The sequence below is a fragment of the Tyto alba genome, unplaced genomic scaffold, assembly GCF_018691265.1.
Source record: "Tyto alba isolate M040663 unplaced genomic scaffold, T.alba_DEE_v4.0 Super-Scaffold_13, whole genome shotgun sequence".
NCBI classification, from domain to species: domain Eukaryota; kingdom Metazoa; phylum Chordata; class Aves; order Strigiformes; family Tytonidae; genus Tyto; species Tyto alba.
This window is the reverse complement of record NW_024881275.1, coordinates 23,230,180-23,242,014: the sequence shown is the minus strand read 5'-3', so window position 1 is coordinate 23,242,014 and position 11,835 is coordinate 23,230,180. Positions and strand designations below refer to the sequence as shown.

The following is an 11,835-nucleotide window of genomic DNA, read 5'->3' as shown; positions in this document are numbered from 1 at the left end:
TGAGGATTTAGGGATTGAGGTGTCTAGTGGGAGAATATAGTGCAAATGCTGATCAAAGTTCATATGTTGGGGGTTTTGTTTGTTTGTTTGTATTTAAGTAAATGATTTGCATTAAGACTAATCAAAAGAAAGCATCTGCTCTTCATCTGTGTACCGATTCTTAAATGGTACTGAAAAGTAACAGTAAAAGAGAGATGAATAATAGAACAGGGACATTTTAAAAAGTCATGGTTTGGTTTTTCAGGAATAGTTTGCTTAGGAAAAACTGTTAGAAACAATGTACTTGTTTCTACTGGTAGGAAACGAAACTGTGATGTTATTACTCACCCCTTGTATTCTGTCGGTGGGCCTCTTCAAAATAGTACGTGTAGCCAAAGGTTTGGGTTGCCTCCAGTTAGGTCACTGGGATGAGTTTCTCTGTTCACTTGAGCCTAACTTCAGAGCAAGTCATAGCATTTTCACTAGAACAAGAGGGATGAGGATTAGTGGACCTCTGTTATCTATTGGCTTACAAGGATTCAAATACTGAAGAGCAAGTATGTGGTTCCTCAGTATCACTTCTTACAGCTTGTAGCATTGACAGGACTGTCAGCAGTTTTCCTTGCTTTGCCCATGTCCTTTCACATTTTTTTTATCTTGAGGAAAGCTGAGTTGTATTGTTCAGACTATTTCTGCTGATTCTTAGACACCTTCTCTCTCCATAAATCCACAAAGTGAAGTGTGGTTTTCTGTCTGCTGGATCTCTTAATTGTGCAAAAATTACACCTCACATGGCCCAAGATAGAACATATCACTGAGAGATTGTTTAGTGTCTAACTTCTGCCTCCAGATACCTGCACTAGGGGCAGAGCCATCCTGTGTTAGTCACTGTCCATACACAACACAGAAATTCCCCTTGCCCAGGAGAATTACTCAAGTATAACCTGAATAAATGAACAGATGCAACAAACAGGAGAAAGGATATGAACCAACAGTGGAATAAAATTGGTTGGTAAAATAAATAATGGTCAAAGCATACCATCTGCTTTTCTGCAGAGCCTACATATCACTGAGCAATGGCTGGAGTGCATTTAAAAGCATTTGAGGAAAAATAATTACGGTTGCTGTGGTTTCTAAGCATTTGGGAAAGAATGGATTCCAGTTGTATCTGCATCTTTTTCAGTAACTCACGGGGTACTACAGTCCAAGCCTATTTTATTCTAAAGTGTTTATATTTTTGAAGCAGATTTATGGTGGACAAAGCAGCAGCTATGTTTATAATTCAGAGGCACAGCTCTGCTGTCAAAGCTCCAGGAAAAGCAGCTGTGTTGGAAAACTTTTTACAAGCCAATGACAATTTTTTTCTTTTCTGAAGAAGCATGATGCAAAACTGCTGTGACTTGTGATTTTGCATTTCTTTCTCAAAACACATGAAAAAATTGCTATCTTCAAGCAGGTGGTCATATGTTACATGGAAATAATATTTATTGAGAGGCATATCATTGGAATTTTACCCACATGAGATTAATGTGCCTCTGCTTCTTCTGGCAGCTTTGGTGGGAGTGGGGTTTGGATTGGATAAAGAATCAGTGCTGCCACTTGCTAATGGAAAATCATTATTTTTTTATAGTAAGAGGTATGATAATATCACAGGTACTATGAATTACTCCATTCCTTCCCAAATGTGTTAACAGCCCAGAACTTGGATGCAAAACAACACTCTCTAATTCCATGTCACATACTTCAATGAAATTGTCACTGTGATTATTGAGATCTGCTACATTATCAAGATGCTGCCAAAATCTACCGCATACTGTATTTGATGTAATCAGTTTTATCTGAACTGTGAGCCTAGTGGCAGATACAATTTCCCCCACCACCAATGGATTTTTATACCATGAACGTTAGAAAATTGCAGTCCTGTCAATTTGTTATTGTCACTAAGGGCAAGGCACTTCTGTATTCTTAAAATAGGATTAGTTTTAATCACTAGTAAGCTGCTTTTGTCACATATAACTCTAAGTTACAAACAGTAGAAATTAGAACTCAAAGTAAAAATATGATTTCCTGCTGTTTCCCTCCTTACACTCCATGTTCAGATACCACTGATCTTAAGTGCTTATGTTCTTTATCTCCATCCCTCCCCTCAAGCCCTCTTGTAGGTGCATTTCTTCAGTAATCTGGAAAAAAAAACCTTACTTGTTTATTTTCTAGGCTTTTTAAAATGAAAGATTGTAATAATCAAAATACTTGAAAGCTACTATATATCCCATGGACAGCATTGTAACAGAGGAATGAAGGAGTATGCAGAAATGCTGAGGATTTAGGACTCTCGGCTCTGGAAGCTAAGTTTCGTTCTCTAACCTCTGTCAAACTGTAAATCTTCAGGCCAGATTGTACTAGATATTGCAGTTAATAATCATCAAGGGACAAGTTTAAATTCTGCCCACCTGCTTTTCCGGTATATCAGCAAATATTTGGGTATTCAGCAATCTTTTGTGGGTTTTCTTTTTGTTAGTTTGGTAGGTTTTACTGTCAAATTAGATCCCAAGGGATCATCTGTTTATCAGTTTCCCAGTAGCTATCAGGTGTAGTCTGTGGGATTATCTGCTGTTATGCCACTAACTCTGTAAGAACCTCTTATTTTGTCACTTCTGATATAGCCTAATGAGACACAAGACTCTTACTTTTCTGTAACAATTTATTACTCTTCAGAGGGTGTGCTCTTAAATACGTTTTCTTTACACATGCATACCTCACAAGGGCCACATTCCCACCCTTTACTAGCATCTTTTATTGCTGTATACTTCAGATGATGATTTGAGACTTGCAGGAGTAGTTAAAAAAGGTAATTCATATGGAGGATGTTACAGGTGCTACGTTTTACAACAATTTTGAAGCAATAAAAGCTGAATAAAATTGCCAGAGTGATTGTTTTTTTCTAGGATGCCTAAAATCTATGACGGATGTGAAGTGTAAACATAGCAAGTGTTGTTCTCGGTTTTCATAAGTGAGCATTTTTTGGGTTCTCTAAAAGTGTGTGACAATCTACTCTCTAAGCTCTTCAGAGAAAGAGCTTGTGTAGTGATTTTGTACACAAGAGTGCAATTGGGCTGGGGAGAAATCAAAGCCTTTTCATCCCACTCTCCCTGCTTCTGTGAGAGAGAAAAACTCATAACACTTAAATTTAACCCTGGTTCAGGTTCAGTCTCTACCAACTACCACGAAGTCTTGGACCTTTGTTTCCCATGTTGCAGACAAATGCCAGAACTTCTTCAGATGACCATGTTCTGACATAGAATTCATCCTGGATCTACAAGAATTTTCATTGTTGCTTTCTGACATCATTTGTGAAGTAATTTTAATTCTTCTTACTATGGAAAGGAAATTTAGAGGTTTTGATCAGTAAGAAGTGAAAAGCTCTATCCTTTCTGTAGGAAATAACAGCCACTGGGAATTTTCCACACAGATAGGCCAGTTAGGCACTAGTCTAGGCACTAAAGTTTCTGCAACCGTGAAGGGGCAGTCACAATTTCACAGTTTAATTGCTTTGTCACTCTTAAGCCTGTTGGAATTACAAGTGCGTCCAACTTTCATCAGAAAATACTGTAGCCTGGTTTAATTTAATTTGTCACTATAGAAAAATACAACCAACCAAACAAAACAAAATCAAACTACTTACTGCAGTGGATTCACTTCTAATAAACTGAACATTTCTTTCCATGCAACTCAGGTAGCCATGGAACAAAATCACCGAACAGTTTTCATTTAAGTGCAGAGAAGATAAATACATTGAATGTGTGACTAATCAAGAAATCAGTTCCCATAGTAACACTGCCTGCTTGACAGTCCTTAAACTTAGCATCCTACAGGATATGTAAAGAATATCAACATTATTATTACTATTTTTGTATTGCTGCTGCACTATCCTAGCCCAAGATAGGAGCTCCACTGTGTTCATAGTGTAGGAACACATGTGAAAATATATGTAGCTCTTTGGGACACAAATAGTTTCCTGAATTGAGGAAAATATAAAATGAGTGTGATGAGCAATATGAGGGCTTCATAGCTAGCAATGCACACAGCGTGATGAGCATTCACCATAACCCTGGGATTTTTCCCTCTCTGTTGTAGCACCCTGTGCTCTCTTAGCATTTCTTTCAGCTCCCACTGTGGCTGCAAGGGATTTACCTGTAAATTTTGACTCTGTCTTTTCCTCTCATCTGTTTTGCTACTCAAGTTTGGTGACTTTTAAAAGACAAACAAAAATCCAGCAACTTGTCTTGCAATCCTCTTGGAAAAAGGCTTCTTTCCACAGGGTGCCTTCAGGCACCTTTGTGTTCAAGGTGGCTGATGTGCTGCCTGGCATCCTGTGTCAGGCTTTGGGCTGCACCACATCTTAACCATTCTGGAAATAAAGCTCTAGTTAATGAAAACAACCTTTACAAAACAAACAAACAAACAAAAAACCTACCAGGCTTTTTTGCATAAGCTAGACTTGTGTGTATTTGTTGATAAAATTTACATATATGTCTCCTGCATATTATCCTGTCTGGAGATGTGCAGGTCTTTTTCAGACCCACTTCTTCTTGCTCTTACGTGCATGCTGCTTTCCAACTCAACAACAACAACAAAAATCTGCAAACAAAGCTAGAGACAACTTTAAACAAACCTAGGCCCAGTCTCTAATCAGATCAAACCAGGTATCAAATCAACTTGGACTCTTTCTTGTTTACAGGGAAAAAATCAAATGAAACAGCAGAATTTTGCTAGCTAGTGGATACACACATCACCATTATTTTTAATTGACTACTGACTACTAGAAGGATTTTTTTTGAATCACTTAACTTTCATAAATAAAGAAGTCTGTGTTTTAGCACCCTCTTGGAATTAAAACCATAATAAAAACATTAAAATGCCAAAAATAAAGCATGTTAACCTACTAAATGAGAATAGAAATATGTTCAAAATTGCTCAAAAGCCATGCATTTTCCCTCTAAGTTTGATAAATCTCTCTTATTTGGAGCGTCCAAAAGAAGCTCTAAGGACAACATAAATTGGAATTTTTGGCTTTGATTAGCTAACTGATTTTATTGCCAGTATTGCTGCAATATCTTCATACAGACATTTTTGAGATTTTTTATATGTATGTTTACTTCCATTGATCTAATTCTGTTAATAAACCACTAACTAATCTTGAAGATTTCACTTTTTCATTTGTGTGACCAGTCCAGTTTTTTTCCTTGAGCTTTTTAAAGTATAATTTATTTCTCTCATCATCTCAACACAAAAACCTGTGTTTTTGCATGTCCTTTCTGGAATGAAATGCTACCATATCTCCATTTACATTGGAGGTATTTCCAGAATCTTTGCTAAACAAACTTAGCGTTCAGTGACCACCATTTAAGCTTACTTTGCCCACAGTTTAGAGTTGTGATGTGACAATGTGATGGCAGTCAGGTTCCTCCACTTCCAACTGGACATTCAGCTGTAGGACCTGCCCAAAAGTGTTTCAGCAGGTCGTCACAGCTCTAGAAGGATACCAAGAAATACCTTATCTGATAGGTCTGTGTATAGTCAGCCACTGCACCACTGTAGTATGTGTACTCAGTAATATCACTCCTCCCTTCTCATTTTTTCTTATGTCCTGTTAGGATTTTTATTCTTGATCAGTTCAATTATATATGATACTTAGCATTTAAAATGTCTAAATAAATCTCAGCATGTGTGTCAAATTTGGATTTGAGATTTGTTTTCCCTGTATATAGTGTGTTCTCCATAAACTTGGGTGCTCTCCATGCCAGTGCTCTATAGGAACTGGATGCTTGTACAGTGTTCTGCTATCACCTAAAGACCAAATATCCTTGTCCCCAGTCTCTGCTACACTGGGGGTGAGCAGTGGCTGGGGGCTGGGTTTGGCTCCCTGATTCTCCCTTTCTATAACGCCGGTGAGGCAGCGGCATAGAGCCACAGGTACTAGTTTAAAGTAAAGTCATGGGATACAAACTGTGTGGGTCGATGTCATGTGTCCCTAGAAAACATGAAACATCCCCTTTCTCTTCAAGAGCGGGAGTGTAATAAGCACAGAAGGTGGCTGTATGGCTATTAGCTTTAGGCTAGCAAGGACTGCTGTTACTTATTCAATTAATTTTCAAGACCAGACCATTGGCTAGCTTAAATCCACTGTTTCATGTTCAGTAAAGAAAGGAGGTTTTGTGCTGAAAAGTTTGCTCCATTAAGCCACATTTGTTGTTAATGTATCTTCTTTCAGCATTCATGTAAAGTTAAGCTTTGGATGTGTTACCAGAGATAAAAGGAGCCCACAACCTTGTGTGCAATTGCATGGCTTCACAACAGTCTGTGGGGAGCACGAGATGGCTCATGAGAGAAAAAGGAAAAGAAAAAGGATTAGTCTGCAGAAAGTTTCATTGGTATGCTGCTAAATGTTCCTCTAGGTGGTTGTGTCTTCATTACTTAGATGGTAGGATTAAAACAGTTAAAATTTTACCAAGCCTCAATTAGATGTTCACTTCAGAAATGCAGCGGATGAAGAAGCTGTTTTCCTAGGATTGTTTGCTATTGTCTCTTTGCCAGAATGTAAAATAAATGGATGAAAGGATCTTTCCGGTGTTCATCATTACTTTTAGGACAAAGAAAACCTTATTAACCTGACCAAGTTGCTGACCTCACTCTGAGAAAGAGGAAGACCATGATTCATCCCAATGGGTCTGGCTTAGGACTTGAACTCTCACTTCGGGCAATAACATCTTAAACCATTGCAGCAATTGCTTCAGAGAGCATCTGTCTCTGGTTCCCATCCGGTTTTGATGGAAGTACATGAGGAAAGGCTGAAAGATGTTCTTTCCAACATTTTATTCTGATATTGATTTTGATAAATTGGTAAATGATTTTGAGGTCTACAAGCTTGATTTTCTCTCTACATGCAACAACAGCAAACAAACAAACAAAAAATTAAAGTTTAATTTGCTTGAGCTAGGAAGGTGCTGGCAGTTCTTAATAATTTGCATGTTTTGACTATTTAAATAGGGTGACTTCCTGCTAGCTCTGTTGAACATGTAGGTTGTATGAAATGTAACATCTATTACTTAATTCAAAACTAAAGTTTTGAACCTTAGTCCCAAAATGCTGAGATATGGGGTTTCCCACTTTTCTTAGTGGAAGTATGAGTAGGTTATTTTCACAAGTCTTGTTCTAATAAAACAGAAATATTTATCTCATGCTTTTAATGTAAGTATAGATACTAAAATTAACACTTTCATTGCCCTGCTGGTAGAGAGAGGTAATTTGAATTTGGTTTTTTTTTTTTTTTTTGGTCATGTTATTATCTTTCCCCTTATGTTTCTTTCTCCAGCCTTTCAACTAGTTTGAATTAGATACACTTGTTTGTCAGGCCGGATTTGGAACAAAATTATGTATAAAAGCAAGCAGATCCTTGCTCATAAGATCCAGATAATGCTATTTGTGTTTGATTCAATAAGAGAGCTTTCCTGTTTTAAAACTATAAAAGGGGAAAACCCCAAATCCAGAGTCTCTAAAAAAAAAATCCCTTTTCTATAGCCCCTAAAAATAAAAACTTGTCCCTTGACTTTATTCCTCCTTCAGTTTCTTTTTCTACACACATCAGTTATTTATTGCTGTTACTCTTTTTATTTTGCCGCATGTACTGACCCTGTTTCAAGTACCTGCAATATGCCATGCTTAGATCACCTGGTGACCATAAGATTTTATGATGCTCATGTTCTATATTAAATTGTAAAGTGATGGGGAAGTATGTTCAGATTGTTTCCAACAATGAACATATCCTGCTTTATAGGCATTCGGATGGGATCCTAACCTGGTCCAAACTCTGAGATGGATCTGCTCAGATCTTCTCCTCATAGTGAACTCTCAATGGAAGACTAAAGACTTTTAAAATCAAAAAATCTTATTTTTCATTGAAAAACTATAAACGTAACTCTTTTAATATAAAGAAGATGCAAAACAACAATTAGGAAAGAACAGAAGTAAAAGGGGTCTGCATAAGACTCACTGTCCACTGCTGTTTTGCTAGCCAAATGCTGTTGTTGTTGTTGGAGCATCTCCCCCCTGAGATGGTGATTCAGCTTGAAAAAAGGCCAAGTAGAAGGGCAAAGCCCTCCCCTTTGCCCTCCCTCCAGGGAGCTCCACCTGCCTCAGTCTTCTTAAAAGAACGTATAAATCCAAGGCAAAAGCACAGCAGACATCCTTTCTGTCATGAGCAAAATGACCACACAAGTTTTCTTGGGTGTTCCTTCTTCATTTTGAAGTGGAGAGGGCCTGTGAATGGAGATGTCTTTCCGACAATGGTAGTAGAAGATCAAGCACTTAGCTCTCATGCAGCAAAGCTGCAACAGCTAATTGTTTTTATACAGAATTCCTTTCACAAGTTAGGAAGATATGTTGGCATTTTAATTTCTACTTTAGTTGCTGACTGAAGCATGCAAATAATTCATTAAAATGTTCTGCTGCCTGAAATGATAATTTGCTCAAAAAAAAAAAAAAAAAAGGAACAGAGGCATTGTGATCCAAAAGCAACAGTGTCTCCTGCTCATTACAAAGAGGAAGTATTTTCAAGGCAGCTAAAATATCACCCAGGGGTGTTGAAGAAAAGTTTTGGCAGAGAGATTTCAATTCTTGTTTTAAACTGCTCAAGTGAGACATCAGTGTACAGAAACCCCAACTGTGAGCAAAATTAATGCTTTGCAGCTATGCAAATTTTAAATATTCATAGAAGGACAATAATATGATAACTTAAAGTAGTTACCATGCATTGTGATATTGCCAGTGACTGTTGGATCAAAAACAATGGAAGAATTTGATGATGTGTATCACGTTGTGATAATTAATCTGTTAACTAGCATGCACTTTTGTGTGCCAACGTGTTCATAGATTATGCAGCTTGCAGGAGTCACAAGAGGTCTGAACACTGGTGTATGTTCAGGATTTGGTTTTGAATTACTGAATAAGTGGTTGCCCAGAGTGTTAATCTGCATTAGGAAATTTCTATAACAACTGTCACCTAGGCAATACCCTAGCAAACTGGATTTGCAGGTCAAGAATGTCTGGTGGATTGCAAGGAGCTTTAGTTTTTTCTTCAATGTTTGTACAGAGGAATCTACCTGAGGGAGATTGCATAGCCCATGTCTTTTTCTTTTCCTCTTCCATGGTTATGGTCAGGAGAACTTCTACAGGAAAAATTCTGCAATGTGGCAAGAGTGAACTGACCTCTTCCAGAAATTCAATATATGAGGGCCTCAAAGACAAGTATTTTTCTCTCTGCTTCTTGCTAGCTTCACCTGTGGGCTTTGCCTTTCTTCAGAAGAATGCAGTGGTTTTAGAGGACTCCTGAAGAGGGATGTGCCTCTGGAGTAACCATGTCTTTGAAAATCTGCAGTGAAAACAAACTAGAGCCTCACATGGACAAACTGAGACAGGTTTTGGCATGGCACATGATAAACAAAATATTTCTACATTTTTATTCCTTCTTAGATGTGTATGCTTTTCACATATAAAATTTACAGCAGTCTTAGATGGAGAAGATATGTAGCAAGATTGCTTCAACCAGGTTCTTGTCTTTGGCGAGCAGCAGCTTCTAGTGAGCTAGAGATATAAAAGGGCAGTTGTGCCCTTAGTATCACCCCATCATCTTGATTTAGTGATCTGTTAAGTTTCATTCCCCTTTGGGAAATTAAGACAATTTGTGACATGCATGTAAGTATTTTGAGGTAATCTGTCCTCTGATATCAATTATTCCAGACTTGCCTGTCATCTCCATGATGAAGGCTGATGTCAGATGTCTGAATTTAGTTTTCATTACTTTTTTAATGCTTTTCTGAAGAATTGAGGTTGGAGATTCAGAAGTAACTGGAGAAATTTCTGTACCTAGTATTGCTATGAAAATCAGAGAGTATGGCAAGCCTGAGATTTTAGAGATGTTTGCCAGTAGTGGACATTATCATTCCCTCAGCCAAAGTATGGATCATTCTTGTAAACTATTGTCCTGGGTTTGAGTGAGTGGTGGGGTTTTTGGTAGCAGGGGAGGGGGCTATAGGGGCGGCCCCCTGTGAGAAGCTTCTCGAAGCTCCCCCAGCTCCAAGTCAGATCCACTTCTGTTCGGGAAATTGAGCCAATCAGCTGCACCTCTGCGATAACGTATTTAAGAAGGGACGTGGTGACGGGCTGTGGGACTTGTGAGGAGGAGTTGCTGCAGCTGCGTGAACACCAAGGTCAGTGGAGGAACGGAGGAAGAAAGGAGGGCGGAGGTGTGCCGGAGCAGAGACCCCCCTGTATCCTGTGGTGAGACGGCAGGGCGGCCCCCCCTTGCTACCCACGAAGATCTATGGTGCAGCAGACATTGATTTATGGCCTGTGTTTTTTGCCTGGATGATCAAGGTGACTGTGCCCGAAGAAGGCTGGGGTCTTGTGGGAAAGGTAAACCCTGCTGTTGTAGTTCAGTGCGGGGAGGATTGTAGCATGCAGGAGTGTCCCACACTGGAGCAGATCAGGAAGGGCTGCAGCCTGTGGGAGTGACTCATGTCGGAGAAAGTTTGTGGAGGACTGTCTCCTGTGAGAGGGGGACCACGATGGAGCAGGGGGAACAAGTTCCAGAAGCTCCCCCCACTGAAGATGGAAGAAGCAGCAGCACTGACTGCACCCCCCCCCCCCCCCCCCATTCCCTGCCCCTGCGCCACTGGGGGGAGGAGGTAGAGATATCAGGAGCAGAGCTGAGCCTGGGAAGAAGGGAGGGGTGGGGGGAAGGTGTTCACAAGATGTGGCAATGCTTCTCACTGTCCTACTCTGTTAAGTGTTGTCAGTGTCTGTAATAAATGTATGTTCTTTTTTTTCTTCCCCTAACAAGTCTGCCTTTTGCTCGTGACCATAATGGGTGATTTTCTCGCTCCTGGTCCTATCTCAAAGCCCAAGCCTGGCTCATCTGTCCCTTCTCATTGACGGAAGAGAAGGGAGAGATAGCCACGGCATGGTGGTTGGCTGCCAACCAGGCTCAAACCACGACAACTAGGAACAGAACTTGTTTTCAGCAATGTTATGCTATTGACTATGGAGGAAAACAAAACAAAACAGAAGTGTTATTCAAGATAATTCTGTGATTACATCAGGGAGAGAGGAGAGTTTAAGATTTTTTTGCATCAGATAGATCACGTACACCATATTTAAAGTATGTGCATCTTAAAGTTGTTTTTCTGCAGCAATAACAAAGAAGACAGGGTGGACACACAGCTTTGTTTTCTGTGGGTATCAGTCCAACCCTATTACCAGAACTAACTATAGTTGAAACAAATAAAAACCATTTGTTACTCTAAATTAGAAACAGAAAAAAAATATCTATTGTTCTGATACATTGATGCATTTGGCTGAAGGGGTTATTGCCATCATAAGACAAAAGCTGACACATGGCATTGTGCTGCACTGCATATTGTGCTCCAATAGATATATGAACATTATGTTGCTCATGTTTGCATCACATGGCATTGGCATAACACCAGAGTCCAAAAACTTTGAGTAAGGAGAACTATCTGTCTTTGTGTGTTGGCAGATGGAATTTTAAATTGTGCCACCACCGCAGAACTGCTGGTGAAGAAACATGCCTAGATCGTTACCGGAATTTTTTTTAAATAAGTCAATTAAAAGCCAAACAACTATGCATTTGGAAAAGAAATCTGCCCTCCAGTAATGTGGCAGGGAGACAAACACAAGGTAGGTCAGGAAGCACAAGCTTTCAATGGTAGTGCTGGAGAGGTCAGTGAGAGGTAACGGTATTGTCTGTGGTAAGAGTGCCATACATTGTGTAGATGAAGT

At 39.3% G+C, this 11,835-nt stretch overlaps 1 long non-coding RNA gene across 1 annotated transcript in view; it reads right to left on the bottom strand.

Moving 5' to 3' along the window:
* Window positions 1-11,835, bottom strand: part of LOC116959457 — a 41,157-nt gene that overhangs the window by 2,611 nt on the left and 26,711 nt on the right. Inside the window, exon 4 of the long non-coding RNA XR_006164850.1 lies at window positions 328-461. This is a non-coding gene — a long non-coding RNA (uncharacterized LOC116959457). The remainder of the gene's footprint in view (window positions 1-327; window positions 462-11,835) is intronic.